The sequence below is a fragment of the Sturnira hondurensis genome, unplaced genomic scaffold (genome assembly GCF_014824575.4).
Source record: "Sturnira hondurensis isolate 20B ecotype Veracruz unplaced genomic scaffold, ASM1482457v3 Scaffold0000880, whole genome shotgun sequence".
In the NCBI taxonomy this organism is placed as follows: Eukaryota; Metazoa; Chordata; class Mammalia; order Chiroptera; family Phyllostomidae; genus Sturnira; species Sturnira hondurensis.
Genome location: NW_028073511.1, coordinates 20,292,098 through 20,312,000, shown reverse-complemented (window position 1 = coordinate 20,312,000; position 19,903 = coordinate 20,292,098). Strand labels below are relative to the sequence as shown.

At 42.9% G+C, this 19,903-nt stretch overlaps 1 protein-coding gene across 8 annotated transcripts in view; it reads left to right on the top strand.

Annotated features, from left to right (window-relative positions):
- Window positions 1-5,881: 5,881 nt before the first annotated feature.
- PHLDB2 (pleckstrin homology like domain family B member 2) overlaps window positions 5,882-19,903 on the top strand; it is a 241,536-nt gene continuing 227,514 nt past the window's right edge. For 5 of the 8 annotated variants that reach the window (XM_037055424.1, XM_037055429.1, XM_037055448.1 and 2 more), the window contains exon 1: window positions 5,883-6,133. The gene's annotated coding sequence lies outside the window, so the exon portion shown is untranslated. Of the gene's footprint in view, window positions 6,134-19,903 lie in introns of all 8 variants that reach the window. The other 3 variants (XM_037055380.1, XM_037055407.1, XM_037055361.1) reach the window with 1 other exon arrangement.

Below are 19,903 nucleotides of genomic sequence, written 5' to 3'. Positions count from 1 at the left end.
CACCAAACAAAATATATTTCTTCTGTGTCAGACTCTCTAGTAATTACATTTAATTACTTCCATTAGTCCTGAGTCCAGACCCCTACATTTTTTAGAATCACTGTCACAGTTTAAAGGCAGGATTTTGTATAAATTTTAAGAAAAGCACAAGACCTGGGCCCAGGAAATAAGGATCAGTCTTCAGAGTCCTAGTTCTTCTTTTATGACCTCAGATTCACATCACAAAGTTTAAGTTTTTGTTCAAGAGGAATGTAGTGGAACATTCTGGAATTAAATGTGGCTTTGTGGTGAGTCAGGATTTTCTGTTTTTGTTCTTCCGAATCTCACTGTAAGAAAGTACTCCCCATCGAGCCATTATTGCAACCCAGCCAGAAGGTTTAGTGCAAAGCATTAAATACTGAAGGACTGAAGACTGAAATGAAACCACCTGTTTTCCTGGGGAGGAAAAGGGCTGCACAAATCCAGACCGTCTGACAGAATCCGTTGCCAGCACAGAGGAAGTTCTGTCGTGTCCTTTATTGGCTGAGCGCGGATGTTTACCCTGAGGTTTTGTGAAATGAAACCGGCTAACACGTGAGGCACAGCCGCGGACCCTCTCCCCTGGCTGGGCAACGGAGTGGTCCTGGGCTCGATCTGCCGTGGTTCGTTCATCTGGAATAAAGATTCCATCTGCTACTTTAGGGCTGTTTTGCAAACCTTGGTCGAGTAGCTCCCCCAAATATCAGGCCCCCCAAGAGTGAGGTTAAATCCCATATATTCATGGGGTTGCACAGCTGTGATTCTTCCTCGTGTGGCATGCGGAGAGAAATGCTGCTTAGCTACATTTCTCAAAGGCGCCCCTGTTAGACGTTGTCAATTCAATCCCGTAGTCGAGGCAACTCATCAGGAGTCTAGAGATATTCTCCATCCCGTTCCTTCTCATCTCCTTCAGAGAAAACCACTTTCTCCTCTTGTCTCCTGGCCATCCTTTGTCATCTGCTGAGGACTGTTAATTACAGGACGCTGACAGAAATTCCAGTAAAAGGCACAAACATTCATTGATGGCCAAACACGCTCTTTTCAGAGTGGTCTTTGCTCCTTACTCTTCTTACTCTTCTCATGATTCGGCACCCCTCCCCACCCCCACCCGACCACTAGAACTATACCTGATTGGAGCCCAGAACTTGGGGCCAGTACTTCAGTCATATATCAGGGGCTTGGCACAACCTTTGAGCCCAACCAGAAGCACAGCACTTTGAAAAGTCAAATAGGCCTTTGGTAACTTTGGACATTTGCAGTTTTACATTTGTTATTAGTTTATAGTGCTAATAACACTTAGTCATGAATCTATAATAGCAACATGATAAATCTTAGTCATACTCTAGAGGCAGTGGTACTTTGCTGCTATTATACTTACTAATTTATACCCGAGTTAATTAGTATTGCATACAGATTGTGTATGCATTGTTGTATTGTGAATGCATAAATATAGTGTACATGCCAACTGTAATACTTCACTGATTAGCATCTTAAAAATACAGTAGTCCCCTCTCATCTGCAGAGGATATGTGGCAAGATCCCCAGTGGATGCTTCAAACTGTGGATAGTAACAATAATGAACCCTATATATGCTATGTTTTTTCCTATATGCACATACCTTTCCACTTAAAGAAAGCACTTTATGGCTTCTCTTTGGCATATCTGAATTGCCAGCATGACTACTCTTGCACTTTGGGGCCATTATTTAGTAAAATAAGGGTGACCCGAACACAAGCACTGTGGTGCTGCGACAGTCAATCTGAGAACCTGGAAAGCTACTAAGTGAGTCCTGGGCAGGCAGCTCGTATGCAGCTCGGAGACCCTGGGCAAAGGGATGAGTCATCCTGGGCGGGATGGAGCAGTGCGGCTCGAGATTTCATCATGCTACTCAGAACTGCACAATTTCAAACTTATGAATTGTTTACTTCTGGAATCTGACATTTTTTTCTACTGTTGTTGACCGTGGATGACTGAAACCATGAAAAGCAAAACCTTGAATGAGGTTGGACTACTGCATACAGATTGTCATAGTGAAAATATGTCTTGGTAAATTTGGAGGGTGTGTGAATCTGAAAACGCTCCATTAGATATTATATTTTGTCCTCTTTGCTTGTTTTCTATTACAGTGCATGCTGTTTGCTAAATTAAGTAAAATAATAGTAAATTATACCAATTTTAAGGTTAGAATTCAATTTTTACATATATGCTGCTTGATACGCTGAAATGTATTTGGTGGCATAATTATCTTATTCATGTACATTTCACTTGGCTTTCTTCCTCTAGGAAATAATGATTCAAATATATCTCTCTATTTCTGTCTTGTGACCTGAGTCTTACTGCTTAATTCAAACTGAAGCGTAATAATGCCAGATTACCTCATTTTAACTGTGAAAAAAGTTCAACAGATATGATGATATGATGTCTTCTCTTGCATTTGATTTGAACTACCTAAATAAGCTTAAATCTAATAATAAATATGAAACTTGAGCAGACACTTCTCCTTGGTTTGTCTGCACATTTTATTATTGGCCATATAGATATTCAAGAGTAACTATTCATCTTAATAGTAGGGGTGGGAATTTTGCGCCCTCCCTCTCCAAACAGCACCCAGCACAACCCCTTCCACACGGCTGACTGTGGTTAGCAAACATTAATTACAATAATGTAAGAAAGCAGATAAATTCAGACAGTGAAAGGGAAAGTTGCAAAAACCACTGGACCAGGTACACACTGCTCAGAGAGTGCAACTCACGCCACAGGTGGTAGGCACGGTAGTGTGGGGCGGAAGATGGCCAGATCCTCGAATAACGTTGATATCATTACCCACTCACCCATTCTGATTACGCAAAAGGCAAGTCTTCGCCCAGTGATGAAACCTCTCTAGCCCTTGTTTGTCTAGCAAATACAGAAAAGACAATAGTATCCAGCTAACATTTATTATCACTTTGTGTATTTTTTCCTAATGGAACTTTCTTCACATTTCCTGTGGAAGTCCACACTCAGATCATCCTCTCTCGACCTTGTCCTGAGCTGCAGCTTAAACAGCGCAGCGGGGGAGAGCTGTGGCACCCCTCAGTCGCACAGACCGCTCACCCGGGCCACGTGGAATGCAGAGAGCAAACCCCATTTCTTCAGCTTGGAAAGCAATTGCTTTCCTATGAATCCCTGAGGTGAAGGTGCCTGAACATCACAGATTTTTGTCTTGGTGTTTTTTTTTTCCCCAAAGGAATTCCTCTTACTCAGCAGTATGCTTCTTTGTTTACACCTCTGCAAATCTGCTCACTATGACCAGAGGAGTGTTATTATGTTTAAGACTTAAAAACTTTCCTTCTCAGAGAGGATGGGAGGGTATAGGGAGGGACCGTGGCCAAAGCCCAAGTGCCTCAGGCCTCGCCCAGGATGGCCTGGACAAGCACCGGTAAAATAAAAGTGCTGGTCAGACCAGGGTGTTTGCACAGCTGGGCAGTGTTTGGGGCAGCATGGGTGGGGAAGGAGGACACAAGTGTCAGCCTCTGTCTGGTCGCATCACGTGATTTTGAGAAGCCCTAGGCAAGCAGATGGCTTTAATCTAAAGGGTCCTAGTATCCAAAGCACAGGATTTATTCCATGGAGAAAAGCTCTAAGCAGCAGAGCTCTTATGGCAAGAGGAGGCCACTGAAAGCTATTCTTTGTTGAACCTGAGAACTTCTCTGCTTTTTGGCCTAAAGACTTTCCTGCCCTGACCCTCAGGGGGAATTAGCCCAATCCGGGCTCAGGAAGTCACATCCACAGGCTTCCATGAACTACAAGGAGATCTGAAAGAAGATGTTGGCTTGCCTTTTGCCAAGGCTGCTCTCACCAACAAACTTGTGGGCATAGAACTAATTGGCCACACATCAAAGGGGTTAGTGGACAACTTTAGGAAGCCAGAATGCCCTGAAATGACACACAAAATTTTAGATACATGTGCACTTTTTTTTCTGGTAGAGGCTTCATAACTTTCATCAGACTCTTAAAGAAACCTGTGATCTTAAAAAGTTGTAAACCACTGCTTTTCAAGTGCCTGTGAGAATGATCATGTGCGTGTTAGTAAGTGAGCAGAGAGGGCTGATCAGCACTAGAGAGCTGCGGTCCTTCCTGTCAAAAACAATAATTAAATTAAGATGTTTATTTATTGACTATAGATGCTCTTATTTAAGAAGCAAGGTTGGATAGAATAAGATAAAAAGGAACTACCTAAGCCAAGTCCTAAGGGATCATGAGGAGGGCTCAAACAGGAGAGGGTGGTGGCAGAGCCCGAGAAACCAGGCACCTGGCAGATGGGGACAGATGGCTGGGCCCTACACACAGATCTGAGCACACGCCTCAGAGGAAGTGGGTGCACGGCGCCCTCTTATGGAAGGGCAATTAGGAGAGTGAAGGGTCCTGAAGTTACATCACATGAGAAACTTGGGAAATTGAGCCTGGAAAAGAAAGAGAGCAAAGTGGCAGGAATATCTTCAAATGTTTTCAAATTGTTACGTAACTGAGGTCTTAGATTCTTATGATTTTAGAGGAGGTAGGGGCCAAAGTACATTTGTCCAGGCACTAACATCACGGGAGAGAAAACTGAAAGCCAGACTGACTGGCCTAATGCAGAGCTGGGACTAGAGTCTGGGCTCTGAGTCCCTTCCCAGCATCCTTCCCCATCATTTCCGGATGCCTGAGTACCCAATGGGCAGGGCAGAACTGGAACCCATGAGCTGCCATTATAAGAAGGGAGAGCTTAGCTGAATAAAGTGTGTTCCTACATAAAAGAGATGTGAGAGAGTGAGCTCACCATGAAGAGTGTGTCTATGAGTGGGTGTGTATTTATCAGTTTGCTATTGCAGGTACGACAAATTATCACAAATTCTGTGGCTTACAATAAATAACACAAATGCATTACCTTTCAATTAGCAGTCAGAAGTCTAAACTGGGCCTGCAGAGCTGGGTTTCTTCTGGAACCTCTAGAGGAAGATCATTTCCATGCATTTTCAGCTTCCAGAAGCCACCTTCCCTGGCTTGCAGCCCTTTCCTCCATCCTTAAAGCCAACCGTGTAGCACCTCCCATCTCCCTCCGACTCGGCCTCTTCCATTACATCTTCTTTGATTCTGATCTCTTAAGGGGACATCTAGGATCCACTGGGCCCACCTGGACAGTTCAGGGTAGTCTCCCATCTCAAAATCCTTCACTCCATCACATCTGCAAAGTCCCTTTTACCATGTAAGGTAACATATTCTCATGTTCTGGGGATTAGGACATGGACATCTTTGGGGGCTTTTTTTCAGCCTACCACAGAGTAAATCATGGAAAAAGCATCCCATACTGGTACTGATTTTCAAGCAGACTTGAGCTTAAATCCTAGATTTAGCACCTAGTTACATGACCATTATTCCTTTAAGCCTCTGCTCCCTCATCCATAAAATGGATGTTATTATGAAGATTTGTGATCATACAAATAAAATGCCTAATATATATAACACACTCACAAAAAATGGCAGCCATACTTGTTCGAGGAACTTCCAGGTGATTCTCACCAGACAGAAATCCAATAGAAGAAACTTTGTTACAAAGTGTGTGGTTTGATAAAGTGGCCTCCAAATGCCCTTCTGAGAGTGCTAAAGTCGAAAGGAATGAAATGGAAGGGAGTTTATTCCTGTATACACTTACCTACATCACAGACCCAACTGCAAGGAAATTTCTTTTCTGGATAGGCAGTAGCTAAGAGACCCCGGTTCTGCTCTCTATTTTTGTCACCAAGCTCTCTGGTCAGATTCGAGCAGGACTGAGAGCCTGGCCTGCTGCGCGGTGATTGGCCAGGCCAGGCAGCTGAGACCAGCGCAGGCTCCCTCCTTCACATCTGTCAACATACCTGGCTGCAAGCAAGTCACTGCCCGTGACCACTGTCTGCAGGAGCCAGAGGAAGCAAGAAAGAGAACAGAGGAGAACACCTCAGTTTTGTGGAAAATTTTGGAGAAAAGTAGAAGCCCCATGTAGATGCTTCTTCCCAACGTCCCAGACTCTTTGGCAAGGACTGGAATAGCCGTGGGGTATCACTCCGCTCAGTCAAGAAGAAAGCTGAGAAAAGACTTTCAGTTGAATTCAGCAATCAAGGTAGGCGATCTGTCTGGTCACAGGCCCTTCTCCCAAGATCACAAAACCAGCATTTTTCCTGGCCTTGCAGCCAGAGTGTCCAATGACTGTCTACCGAGGGAATCAAATGTGTTAGATGTGGCTGTGTCGGGAGAATTCGGTCATTTGTGCAACAGCACGTCCTGGAAGTGGGCTCTATTTTTCTTCCACGTCTCATCTTCGAAAAGTGTTGTTCTTCTACAAAACCGTTCGAATGTTCGCAAAGTATTTTATCTTTCATTATAAAAAATTATATTTGTGATTTATTTAAATTTTTATGTTATCTGGGTTCTGCAGGACGTGGCTTTGTTCCAGAATTTTGCTTGTATGAATTCTTTTCTCTCTCAAGATATACCAAAGAGGACAGATTACATATATTTCTGAGGGACAGTCTGCTCCCGCAGAGGGCTGTCAGCCTAAAATGATAGGATCTCTCAGGCAGGCCTATGCATTTTTCTGCTTTGGAACCTAGGGAGTTAAAAGTCTTGAAACTGCTGGAGCAGAATCAAGCCTGTTTACCTAAGCTTATCAGTCCAGGCAGCAGGTCAATCATTTACTGACTGGGGGCTGTTTCCCTCCCCTTGATTCGGGACCACTGAAGCCCTTGCCTGGCTGAGTCTCTCTATAGAACAAACAGGAGGCCACACAGCAGACACCNCTGCAGGACGTGGCTTTGTTCCAGAATTTTGCTTGTATGAATTCTTTTCTCTCTCAAGATATACCAAAGAGGACAGATTACATATATTTCTGAGGGACAGTCTGCTCCCGCAGAGGGCTGTCAGCCTAAAATGATAGGATCTCTCAGGCAGGCCTATGCATTTTTCTGCTTTGGAACCTAGGGAGTTAAAAGTCTTGAAACTGCTGGAGCAGAATCAAGCCTGTTTACCTAAGCTTATCAGTCCGGGCAGCAGGTCAATCATTTACTGACTGGGGGCTGTTTCCCTCCCCTTGATTCGGGACCACTGAAGCCCTTGCCTGGCTGAGTCTCTCTATAGAACAGACAGGAGGCAACACAGCAGACACCCTTCTCTGACGCTCTGGCCCATGTTCTTTTCTGAGCGGAGTGAAGTTTTATCTGAGGAGTAGTGAATGCCACAGGAATCCTCCCCATCTCCGCAACAAACAACTGGAGACCTAATATCACCTGGGACATAAGAGCCTGTGGCTTTGGAGGAGCTTTCTCTACCAGCGGAGGGCTATAAAAAAGGAATAAACTAACTATAGGAAAAGCTACTACGTGATTTTTGAGGAGGAAAAGATTATTAAGTAATCATCAAAAAACATGGGTTTTTCCTTCCAGCCTACGCAGTCTGGAAATACATTATTTTTAATGAACATTACCCTCTCTTCTTTAGGTCTGAATATAACTCCTCTAGAAATGTTGTCATATTGTCACCACATACGCTTCTCAGGTCTGTGTGATCGTTTCTGGCTCTTTTAATTATTAGGAGCCTGGTGAAAGGGAAGCCCTATTTTTCTGAATTCTCTTTAGGGAAGGGCTTGGCCCATGCATTAGACAAGGTAATGATTGGCACTAATTTTGTCAATTATTTATAAAACTGAAGTGAATCCCCTGTGGTGAGGTTTGTGGCTGGAATTTTGGTGCGGCTCAGGCAGTTAACTAGAGGCAGAACTGAGGCCACCACTCAGTGGGGCAAAGGAACGAACCCCGTGGGGGATTTTGAGTGAGGTTGCAGCTAACTCCCAGGAATGTGATGGAGAATTACAGAAAACTGGTAGATTTCTGTGAAGACATGAAGTCCTGTCTGGCCAGTTTCCAGAGAATGTCTGTAGATAACGCAAGTGATGGAGGTGGTGTTGAATAAGGGAAGGGGTGTCAAGGCATTCAAATACAATGGCCAGAGTTTCACCCAATATTTCAGGCCCCTTGGGGACAGACACTTGGGTCTTACCAGTTCTTTCTGGGCAGCATCTGGCTCAAGACCAAAACACTGGTGACCCCTGAGAGTGTATTCAGTCTTTCTTCCCATTTCATGAACATTGGATATTAAGTGAGAGAAGAGGAAGATTATACCTGAGTTTGACTAGACTGGATAGATGTTATTCCTTTTACATACTGGGAAGTGAGAAACCAGAAGTTAATTAATTTGCTCAAGTTTGCAGTTAGTCAGAGGCTGCACTAGGATTCTCCTCAGCCCTGCCTCACTCTCAGTCTACTGAGACTGTACGGTGCTGTTCCCACGCAGTCTTGGAGTTAAGCGCACGGAGAAGCGTAAATTGGGATGGGGGTTCACTGAGGAAAGCAAGGCTGACTAACAAAGTCAGAGGTTCTTATCTTGGTCCTTGGATGTGCTGTACCCAAGCACTGGGTAAAGGTAAAATGTTGTTATGAGCCCTTGTATTTCAGCTTCATTTTTTTTTCCCCTCTTTATTCTAAAAAGGACAGCATGTGCATGAAGTTCAGGCAGGGTCAACAGCTTAGAAAAAGGTGACTCAGTGCACTTGGTGATGCAATCCCTGTTCGTAATGCCTTCGCTATCACACTCTTAGGTATGTGCCATACCCTTGGATGTGTCATGCCCAGGCCAGCTGGGTACCACTATCACAAAAATACCAGCATTGCACTAGACTTGACCTTCTGTGAGAGCAGGCAGGGGCAGGAACAGGCGGGGAACAACAGGAAGTGTTCCTAGGGGTGGCGGTCACTGGAGTCTTCCTAATAATTGGGCATATTTTCTAAGTAAACCCAGGCAGCTTTCGGACTAGATCTCTGCCTCCTTATATTCCAGAGACTCAAATCTCTGAGCCCAACTAAAGTACAATGAACATCTGAACTGCTTCCAGGGAAGGAAATCACACCATCCCAGGCCTTACCTGGGAACTCCAGGATTTAATTGCTATTTCCTTTCACCTCAGCCAATATCCACTCCCCCAAATCCAAGGGACTTGGGCAGAAGAGAGCTAAAGGCAAGAGGAGCCATCAACATACTATTGTATCATAGTTTCCAGTGCCCGAAACCCAGCAAGACCCATGTTAACTTAAAGTCCAAACAGCTTGTTGGTGTCATCTAAGAGGTAAATGAGTTGTGTGCAGAAACAAGCCTTCCTCCGCTGCCCACCCCCAGTTTCGCTCTTGATCCAACCCCGTTAGCTGCCTGGCAGAAATTTCAAAGCAGTCACAATTCCCGAGCATTTACAAAATCAAAATAAAGAAATACCCTGTGAAAGGTAGTTGGCTAAAGATTTCTGAACAAATGGTTTCTTTTTTTTTTCACTGCCCTGCCTCACACGTACCTAAGAGTGTGATAGCGAAGGCATTACGAACAGGGATTGCATCACCACCAAGGGCACTGAGTCCTTTTCTCTAAGCTGCTGACCCTGCCTGAACTTCACGCACATGCTGTCCTTTTTAGAATAAACAGGAAAAAAATGAAGCTGAAATACCAGGGCTCACAACAACATTTTTGCCTTCACCCAGTGCTCGTTATGACCAGGAAAGGAACTACTGCCTTTTTACCTACATTTTTTCATTTAACTCCTAGCTCAACTTTATGCCACCATCCAAACCACAGCGCTGGTAAGATGAGGTGAAATTCTACTTGGAGTCTGTTGGACTCCAAAACCCACATTCTTTAGCACTCTGTTCTGGGAAAAATTACCAATCCACACTATCCATGCTGTTTATGTTCTAAATAAAAAAGGGTAAGGAGTGCTTTCTTTTTTTTAAGATTTTATTTATTTATCTTTGGAGGGGAAGGGAAGGAGAGCGAGAGAGAGAAATATCCATGTATGGTTGCCTCTCGTGCGTCCCCTGCTGGGAACTGGCCTGCAACCCAGGCATGTGCCCTGACTGGGAATCAAACCAAGGTTGTTTGGTTTGCAGGCCCGCGCTCAATCCACTGAGCTACACCAGCCAGGGCAGGAGTGCTTTCTAAATTATTTGAGTGGATCCTAAAGTATATATTCATTACCTCCTCTGCAGGTGTTCTTGATCCCGTACAAACATAAAACTTAGCTTCACAGTAATTTTTGTCTCATCCAGGAAAGTTTCCACAAAACACACATACACACAAGCATACCACACACACACATGCATGCACTAACAATTACCCATAGGTCAGCACTTTGATCCCTTTCTGAAACTGTGAGGGAAAATTATTCTTATCTTCTGGTTTACAGACATTGTTTTGTTTGTTTATTTGATTCGAATGTAACATAGAAACAAATATATATATATTTTGCCAGGATTTTTACCAGTTTATTTTGCTGTCAAATTTCTGCCTTTGAGAAAGCTAACAATGCCCGAAAGTTCCCGTGTGGTTTTATTTAACCTTTCTAGCAACCCTGTACGGGGAGTGTCATTTTCAGATGGTATCTTTTCAGGTAAGGAACCTGAGATGCCATCGAGATAAACACCCTTCTCAACAACACTCAGCCAGCAAGTCCCATAGGTAATGGGATTTGAGGGTAACGTGGGTGATGTTGTTACTCCAACCATTTTCACTGAGTGATGAAAATGAAGACACTAATTGTTACTCAATAAAATCTGCTTTAAAGATAAAAGTCTTTCAAGCCCACATTCCCATGAGCTAAGTAAGATATTGAAGGAATTCCTGCTGGGAGAAAAGTAAGAAACCACTATTCTCTACCATGTCGCATGCCTGTGGGACAGGAGGCATGGGTTGGCATTAAAGAGACCCCTGGGGCACCTTGATAGACACAAACACTCTCTTGGCTAACTCGATAACCAAACACAGATCTCGTGGGCCAAGCAGTCACCAAACTGTAGGGCACCTAAGGAAGTCCCCTCACAGATTAGGAATCCATCATGGGTGCGGGCCCCATCCTTATAGAAACTGACTGAGGGTACAGGGGTAATTCTGGTACCTGTGAAGTCCGTCTCAGTCCTAACATGCTGTGAGGAGCACTGAGCCCTGCATCAGCTCTGCACCTAGAGGGCACTAAGCATTTCTCATTCCTAATGCTTCCCTGGGAGCTGCTCCTGGCTGGCTGCCTCAATCTCCATCCCATGTGACATCCTTGTTGTTTGCATCCTTACTTTGGGGTTAGTGTGCACCTTCGTTTCATGTTTGGTCCCCATTTCTGTGAACTCGGAGGTACAGGAGAACCCATAGACTCTGGGCTAGGAGCACACAGAGAGAAAGGAACTTGTGCTCCTGTCCCTCACCAAACTGAAAATCGTTCACCTTCTCTCTACAGTTTCAAGGTCAAGTTTCCCATGAGAGCAGTTAAAAAACTGAAGGTCACAGAAAACTGGCAATTCACTGTCTCTTGAAGGGGGTCCCAGAAAGCAAAATGAAAATGAAAATGTTTTTACATAAGACCTCTGAATGTGGAGGGTAGGATTCAAACAGTCTGAATTTGCAGTTTCACTGTGCACTTTAGGTAACCCCCCCACCCAAAGCTTAGTAATTTCTTTGTAAAGCCAAAACAATATAAAAATACTTCCTGAAGAGAATTCTAGACAGAACTCTTTTTTTTTTCATTGCTGGATTGTTTTCAAGGTGTCATTTAAAAAAAAATTAGAGAGAGGAAGAGAGAGAGAGAAAGAGGGAGAGAAACATCAATGTGTGGTTGCCTCTTGCATGCCACCTACCAGGGACCGGGCCCACAACCCAGGCATGTACCCTGACTGGGAATCGAACCGGTGACCCTTTGCTTTGCAGGCCAGCACTTAATCCACTGAGACACACCAGCTAGGGCTCAAGGTTTCATTTCTTTTTTAAAAAATGTATTTTACTTATTATGCTATTACAGTTGTCCCATTACCCCCTTCACTCCCCCCCTACCCTGCACACCCTCTCCCACCCACATTCCCCCACTCTGGTTCATGTCCATGGGTCGTACATGTAAGTTCTTTGACTTCTACATTTTCTATACTATTTTTACCCTCCCCCTGTCTATTTTCTACCTACTATCTGTGCTACTTATTCTCTGTACCTTTTTGGCCTCTCTCCCCCTCCCATTCCCCTGTTGCTAACCCTCCATGTGATCTCCATTTCTGTGTTTCTATTTCTGTTCTAGCTGTTTGCTTAGTTTGTTTTTGTTTTTTGTTTTAGGTGTGGTTGTTAATAACTGTGAGTTTGCTGTCCTTTCACTGTACATATCTTGTATCTTCTTTTTTTTAGATAAATCCCTTTCACATTCATATAATAAGGGCTTGGTGATGATAAACATCTTTCATTTGACTTTATCTGAGAAGCGCTTTATCTGCCCTTCCATTCTAAATGAAAGCTTTGCTGGATAGAGCAATCTTGGATGTAGGTCCTTGACTTTCATGACCTGAAATATTTCTTTCCAGCCCCTTCTTGCCTGTAAGGTCTCTTTTGAGAAATCAGCTGACAGTCTGATGGAAACTCCTTTGTAGGTGACTGTCTCCTTATCTCCTGCTGCTTCTAGGATTCTCTCCTTCATTTTAATCTTGGCTAATGTAATTATGGTATGCCTTGGTGTGTTCCTCCTTGGGTCCACCTTATTTGGGACTCTCTGAGCTCCTGGATTTCCTGGAAGTCTATTACCTTTGCCAGATTGGGGAAGTTCTCCTTTATTATTTGTTCAAATGAGTTTTCCTCTTGTTCTTCTTCTTCTCCTTTAGATACCCCTATAATTCGGGTGTTGGAACATTTAAAGATGCCCTGAAGGTTCCTAAGCCTGTCCTCATTTTTTTGAATTCTTGTTTCTTCATTCTGTTCTGGTTGGATGTTTCTTTCTTCCTTCTGGTCCATTCCATTGATTTGAGTCCCAATTTCCTTCCCATCACTATGGCTCCCTGTACATTTTCCTTTATTTCACTTAGCATAGCCTTCATTTTTTCATCTAATTTGTGACCAAATTCAACCAATTCTGTGAGCATCCTGATTCCCAGTATTTTGAACTGCACATCTGATAGATTTGGATGAATGTGTCTTCTTTAACTCCTTGATTGTAGGACTTCCATAGTTCAATTTTCTGTCAGTTCTGGTTGGTTTTTGTTTTCAAATTGTTGTTGTCCTTCTTTTGGTTGTGTGAGGAGGAACAGTGTGTCTACTTACACCTCCATCTTGGCCAGAAGTCCAAGGTTTCATTTCTTAAGATAAGTCTCATATAGTGCACCCAGCAGGAACACTTCTGTATTTCTGTGTAATGACGGATTCCATCCATGAAGCCTATCATGATCTTAGTAGATTTTACAAGATAAGAGGCTGAAAACTTGTATAGAGTATGTAAGCAGATTGCAAAAGAAGAGAAAACCCAGGGGCCAACCGGAGATGTCGCAGTGAATGAGGAGGTAGCATGCTTCTCTATGACTCAGGGAAAACTGGTACCTCTATCAGATTCTACCAGTTCTAAGGATATGTAACCTTCAAGTTCAAATATATTTACTCCACAAAACTTAGATTCCGGATAGGAATCTTAAAAAGGCAAGATCCAAAGGCTAGACTTCCCCAAACCTGACTGTTGTCTATCAAAATTCATCTCAATTTGTTTCTCTGTGCAAAGTGGAAATGCCCCTGATAAGAAGTGTTATTATAGAATGTGGGTAACGTGCTGTCCACCAGATAGAACATAAAGCACAGCCCAAAATAGACATCCTTGTCCTGACTCTGCCCTGGCCTTGGTCCGTGAGTTGGTACCAATTTTTAAAATTCACGGCGGTGACGCGGTTTCAGGAGAGGATGTAACCTCACTGTGAATAATCACAAACATTTCTTGATGAATGATCCTCAGTTCTGCAATAGTCACCTACTCTTCCCCCAAAACATGTTAGACACTATTTTTGAAACAAGATTAAATAATCTTGAAGGTTTTACATTTACCAGGCGAACTAACCAGTATCTTTAGAGTTCCCTGTGTGTGTATGTACTTATAATTATTTACACAATACCCTGAAGATAACAAGCTCTCAGTAACTATTCATGTGTGGTAATAAATTGATCATTGACTGTAAATTTAGTATACAAAGTGATTTTTAAAATTGCCAGGGGTGACTGAAAAACTAGAAGCCTTAACCTGTGATGCAGGAGGAACCGTGTGTGAGGGTCCCTTATCCTTCTGCCGTCGGTAACGGTGGTGTGGCGGAGAAGACATCATGGCTCTGTTGGCCACGTGCCATGTTCACCGTGCCATGCCGTGTTGTCCCATGCAGCCAGCCACGGAGCAGCACTGAGCAAGTCATGTCAGCTACCCCGGCCTCGATTTTCTCTTTTTCAAAATAGAGACTAGGTGGCTTCATTGTTTTTAAGTTCTCCTCTCGTTTTAATAATCTGTCTTCTCTGAAAAAACTAGAAAAGTTAAGATGGGAAAGTTCTTTTTAAAATTAAACACAGAAATGCTTTTTATCTTTAGAGCCATCGTCCCTATCTCTTAGGTAAATGGCCTTGGGGGAATAAAACACCGCTGAAGAGATCTCCGAAACATAACCTTGAGGTTGTTACACACTGGAACTCCTGGACCTCAGTCTGTTCTAGAGAAGGAGCTCACTCAGCTGGGAAAACTCGGGGAACCACATCTGAGCTGCCTCATCCAGCTGCGAGGCTGGCACTGACACCCAGCTTTGCCACACCTGCGTTTCACTAGTTCAAGCTCCAGCCGGCAGGCAGTCACGACTATTATCCTCCCTTATAAATAAACAGAGGCCCTTAGAGGCGATATGACTTGCCCAGGGTTACAGAAACATGGCAGTGAGTCAGATGGAACAGCGTGAGCTTGGCAGGGCAGGAGGGAGTGTTGCAGGGCGGGGGCTCGGGGAGGCGGTTTCAGTGACATAAACAAAAGGTAGAAGAATGAGGGGCAGATCCGTGCTTCCTCTGAAGTTCACACACCATTGGTCAAGGACCGCAGAGGGGCTTTAAGTTTGCTTTGGACCCTGAGAGCATCCCTGTCCTCCTGCCCACCCCCAAACCCCCTCAGCTGCCCCACCCAAGGTTACTCACCCAGGTTGCTGGTAATTGGTTGCCCGTTCTCATGTCCCTTCTTGTAAGCTCCATGAAAGGCTATTTGCAATGAAGGCACAAGGAGGAGGAAGAATGCATCAAGGATCTTCCCTGAGGCCCCGATTCCCCTGACTTCCCCCTTATATACTACAGAAATGAATGGTCATCAGAACGGCTGACAGAATGACGACATTCCATTCCACGCATTGATTTTTTTGTTGTTGTTGTTGACCTCTGGGGTTATTTCACTACTTTCTGCTGTGTTCTTATACAGAGGAAAGAATAATGCTCAGTCACTGTGTGTGAAAGACAGCAGCCTAGGGCAATACTGCTCAAAGGAAACAACTCATCGCACCAAGAACCAAGGCATGACTGAAAGTTTTAGTAAAAAGTGTAGCATGAAGGCCCTCCCCGTGTCCTTATCACCCCAAACCTGCTCCCAGGGAGCTCTCAGGCCGTGAAGAACAACTCTCACAAGTAACTGCAAAGAACCTCTGACCCAACCAAAAAAACACGGAAAGACATTGAGCATAAACGGTCTTATGTCTCAGTTACATACAGAGGCTGCTTCACCTCACTGTCTATTTTTGTCCCTTTTTAGATATGAGACAGAGAAACACAATATTAATTTTATCACCAGGAGGTACTGGTAATTTTCCAGGTGATGGAGGAATGTCATGAATTCTTTAAGAAGAGTCTGGTTTCCTGGCAGGGTCCTCAGATGACTTTCTGTTGTACTAAAAAAAAAAGTTACTGAGTTTTTGCACTTCTCAGTATTCACTTTATTCCTAACACCTAATCAGCTTACTAGTCTCTTGAGAGATGAACAACCCAATATATAATGTTTCCATGGTACTGTACACAACGATATTGGCTATACTCACTTCCTGGTCACAAAAGCAACCACTAAAAGTCACCCTTGAATTACCCATCATATATATTCAGTTAAGGTGGGAAAAGAAGAGGGTGGGCTTCAACCATGCAGTGCCTCTTCATGAGACCAGAGAACTAAAANCTTTCTGTTGTACTAAAAAAAAAAGTTACTGAGTTTTTGCACTTCTCAGTATTCACTTTATTCCTAACACCTAATCAGCTTACTAGTCTCTTGAGAGATGAACAACCCAATATATAATGTTTCCTTGGTACTGTACACAACGATATTGGCTATACTCACTTCCTAGTCACAAAAACAACCACTAAAAGTCACTCTTGAATTACCCATCATATATATTCAGTTAAGGTGGGAAAAGAAGAGGGTGGGCTTCAACGATGCAGTGCCTCTTCATGAGACCAGAGAACTAAAATGGCCCATGATTCCAACAATCGTTATCAATGTCAAACTTAACTCAGATACAGATCTTAATGTACACCCATAAAGTTTTAAAAAAAAACAGGTAAGGTGCTGAAACACGGCACAATCTCATAGGTACTCAAATGCTAAGGACCAAATGACCAAGCGCCAGATGGCACCCTTCAGACTTCTAAAGGGAGAGTGAGCACACCCTTGTTTCTTAAATTAAACTGAATTTCTAATATTGGACTGGATCCTCTAGCTTGCCAGTTTTCTAGCTGGAAAAAGAGCAATTCAGAGCATGAGGCAATATGGAACTCTGTTTTTCTATGTAGCTTTCTATAGCTGTCTGGCCGCACGTACACCTACCCACAGTCTTCCTTGGCCCATGAGGAGGAGCCCATAGGTGTGCCATCTGCACCCAAGACTCTGCCAGACAGTAAAGCCAGGGAGAAACATATCCAGTAGAGGCTTCTCAGAAGACGCAGGACTGTCCCTGACAATCCGTTTTTCACTAAGCCAAAGGTCGGTAGGCAGCATTTTGAACCGGTGCTTTCGTGCCATGAATCTTCAGGCACTTTGGGGCACCGAGTGTTTTGCTGGAATTGCCATGGAACAAAAATAATTTATAGGTTGTGTGTGTGTGTGTGTGTATAATGCACAGAAATAATTTTTATATGAGAAAGACATTTGATCAATTTTGCTTTAAAAAAATCTCTTCTGGACTATTTCTGAATATGAGTTACACAAACCTTCGGCACTTGTTTAATTTCTAGAATTATTTTAGCAAATAACTGTCCAAATTATGGGCCTTAAAGACATCTATTGACACCTTTCTCTAAAATCACCACAACACGTTTTGATTGTTTTTAGAAAAGGCAAACTACCTTTTGGCATGCAAAAGAATCTTTGGCATGTAAAAAATTCTTTAGATATGCCAAAATAAATGTCACAGTTGGTCAATTATATTACATTTCAGGTGTCTTCAAGTAACTCTTTTGTTAAAAGATTTTATTTATTTATTTTTAGAGAGAGGGGAAGGGAGGGAGAAAGAGAGGGAGAGAAATAGCAATGTGTGGTTGCTTCTTGTGCACCCCCAACAGTGGACCTGGCCTGCAACCCAGGCATGTGCCCTGGCTGGGAATCGAACCAGCAACTGTTTGGTTCACAGGCCAGCACTCAATCCATTGAGCCACACCAGCCAGTGCTCTTCAAGTAACTCTTGACAAGCTAAGTTTTTATCCCATTACTACTTTATTTTACATGATATCATAGGTAAGATTAGCCCATAAACTTAAAGTAAACTTATCAATGGATACAGTGGCCTAGGCATTATTTGGTTACATTATGATTTTATCCCAGTCTCCAAACATACTTTTTTCTTCTGTTCTGCAAATAACCCCTCTGGCCATAGTAGCTATGCTGAACCTTTTGCTATCCTCCTAAGGGGATTATCTAAGAGTCACCATTTTCCTCTTTGAACCCCTGTCTAATATGCCTCCAACTGAAATACTAGTATTTTTCACATGCATTTACATCAGAAGTGGTTAATTTCCACTTTCCCCAAGCCAAGTTCATAATAGCATGTTGGAATGAAATATTTTCCATTGTTCTAACAGAGGGCCAACACAAAGACATTTATAGAGTGCCTAATACATGTTTGACACTGTGCTAAGTGCTACAAAGATGAGATCTCACTGTTCCGCCCAAAGGAAGACCAACATCTCTCAGAACAGAGGGACGAGTGAGGAGCCAAGGCAGCGTTGCGTGAGGCTGCAAGGGTGACGGCGACTAAACAGAGCCCAGAAAAGTCGTAGATGGGTGCTCAGGAAGACTTTCAGAGAGGCTCAGGTCCAAGTGGTGTTATTAAAAGAAAAATTAACATTTGCATCCCTCCTTTTCTAAGAATTCAGATTTTGAAGACAAACTTGCTTCTTTTTAGGGATGCGTCTGAATGTCCTAAGGAGGCGAAGGTACCGTAAAGGCAGTAGTGGTAGGTATGACTGAGGAAGTTTTGATTGCCTGCAGAAGGCAAGTCATAGAAGGGGCCAGACAGATCCTTCTCATTAACTGGTGGAAACAGAAAGAGTTAAGACTTTACCCTGAATCAGAGCCCATGCCTAATTCACAGCCCTTGAAATGTGGGCCTTCATTTAGAACCATTCTCTGCACGTCTCATGTGCTCTCGCAAACTCTGGTGACTTTTGCCCGGGGGACAGTCTTGTTATAAATCTGATCACTACTCAGGTATGATTTGAATTACAGTTATCCTGAGAACAACTTTAAACAGACATGAAGAACAAAGAACAAAACACTGGAGAAATTACAGTACTCTCTTCTGATGTCAGCAGCTGATAGCAATTAGAAAGCTCAGGGCTGAAGAATAGAGCTGACCTACTCAACTCTCATCCCAACAGCCTCCATCAACCTCCAAATCCAACACTGACTTTAATGCCACACATTTTAAGCAGGATACAAGCCAGAAGGGCAAGCATAGTAGCATTCAAACTAGCATGGCTGGAAATCCCTCTTAAGTTAGCTTAGTAAATATTTCACATGCAACTGAAAATTTTCACCTCTTAAACAGTTCCTGTTTCCTGAAGTTTGACCTAAAAGATTATTGGATGCATAATGGACTAACTTTTATCCTGGTTTCATTTTTTTATCCACTGGAAAAAAATATGTAGAAGTAAGCTAGAATAGATTTGACTGTATGAATATTTCAAACTTCTTTTACCAATATTATGAGCAAAGGTAAAAATAGAAATAGTGATCCTGGAAAGCATATTTGCAACATAAATAACATGGAAAATATTACTATTTATAAAGAATATTTTCAAATTCATACCAGCTAATGGCAATATCCCAGGAGAAAGTTGGGCAGAAACTGAACTGAGAATTCACAAAAGAAGAAAATCAAATGACCTATAATCAAATGAAAATCTGTTTAGCCACAGTACAAATAAAATAAAAGCAGGTTTAAACATTGAGATAATACTTCATTTTTATTTTTTTCCAATTATTTTATTTAATTATTTTTCAAGTACAGTTTTCTGTCTATTACTCCCATCCCATCCCACCCCCCTGTGCTCCCCCCTCCCTCCCATTTCCACCCTTCTCAGTTGTTGTCCATGTGTCCTTTATATATGTTCCTCTAAATCCCTCCCCTATTTCCCCTGAAATTCCCTGCCCTCTCCCCCCTGGTCACTGTCAGCCTGTTCTCTATTTCAGTGTCTTTGGTTATATTTTGCTTGCTTGTTTGTTTTGTTGTTTAGCTTACTGTTAAAGGTGAGACCATATTTTAATTACAATTTACATTCAATATTATTTTGCACTAGTCTCAGGTACACAGCATAGGGTTAGATAATCAGATACTTTCCCCCCACATTCCCAGTACCCATCGGCACCACACATAGTCATTACAATATTATTGGTTACATTCTCTTTGCTGCACTCTACACCCCCATCACTATTTTTTTTAAGATTTTATTTTATTTATCTTAGAGAGAAAGGGAAGGAGAGGGAGAGAGAGAGAGAAGTATCAATGTATGGTTGCCTCTCGTGCGT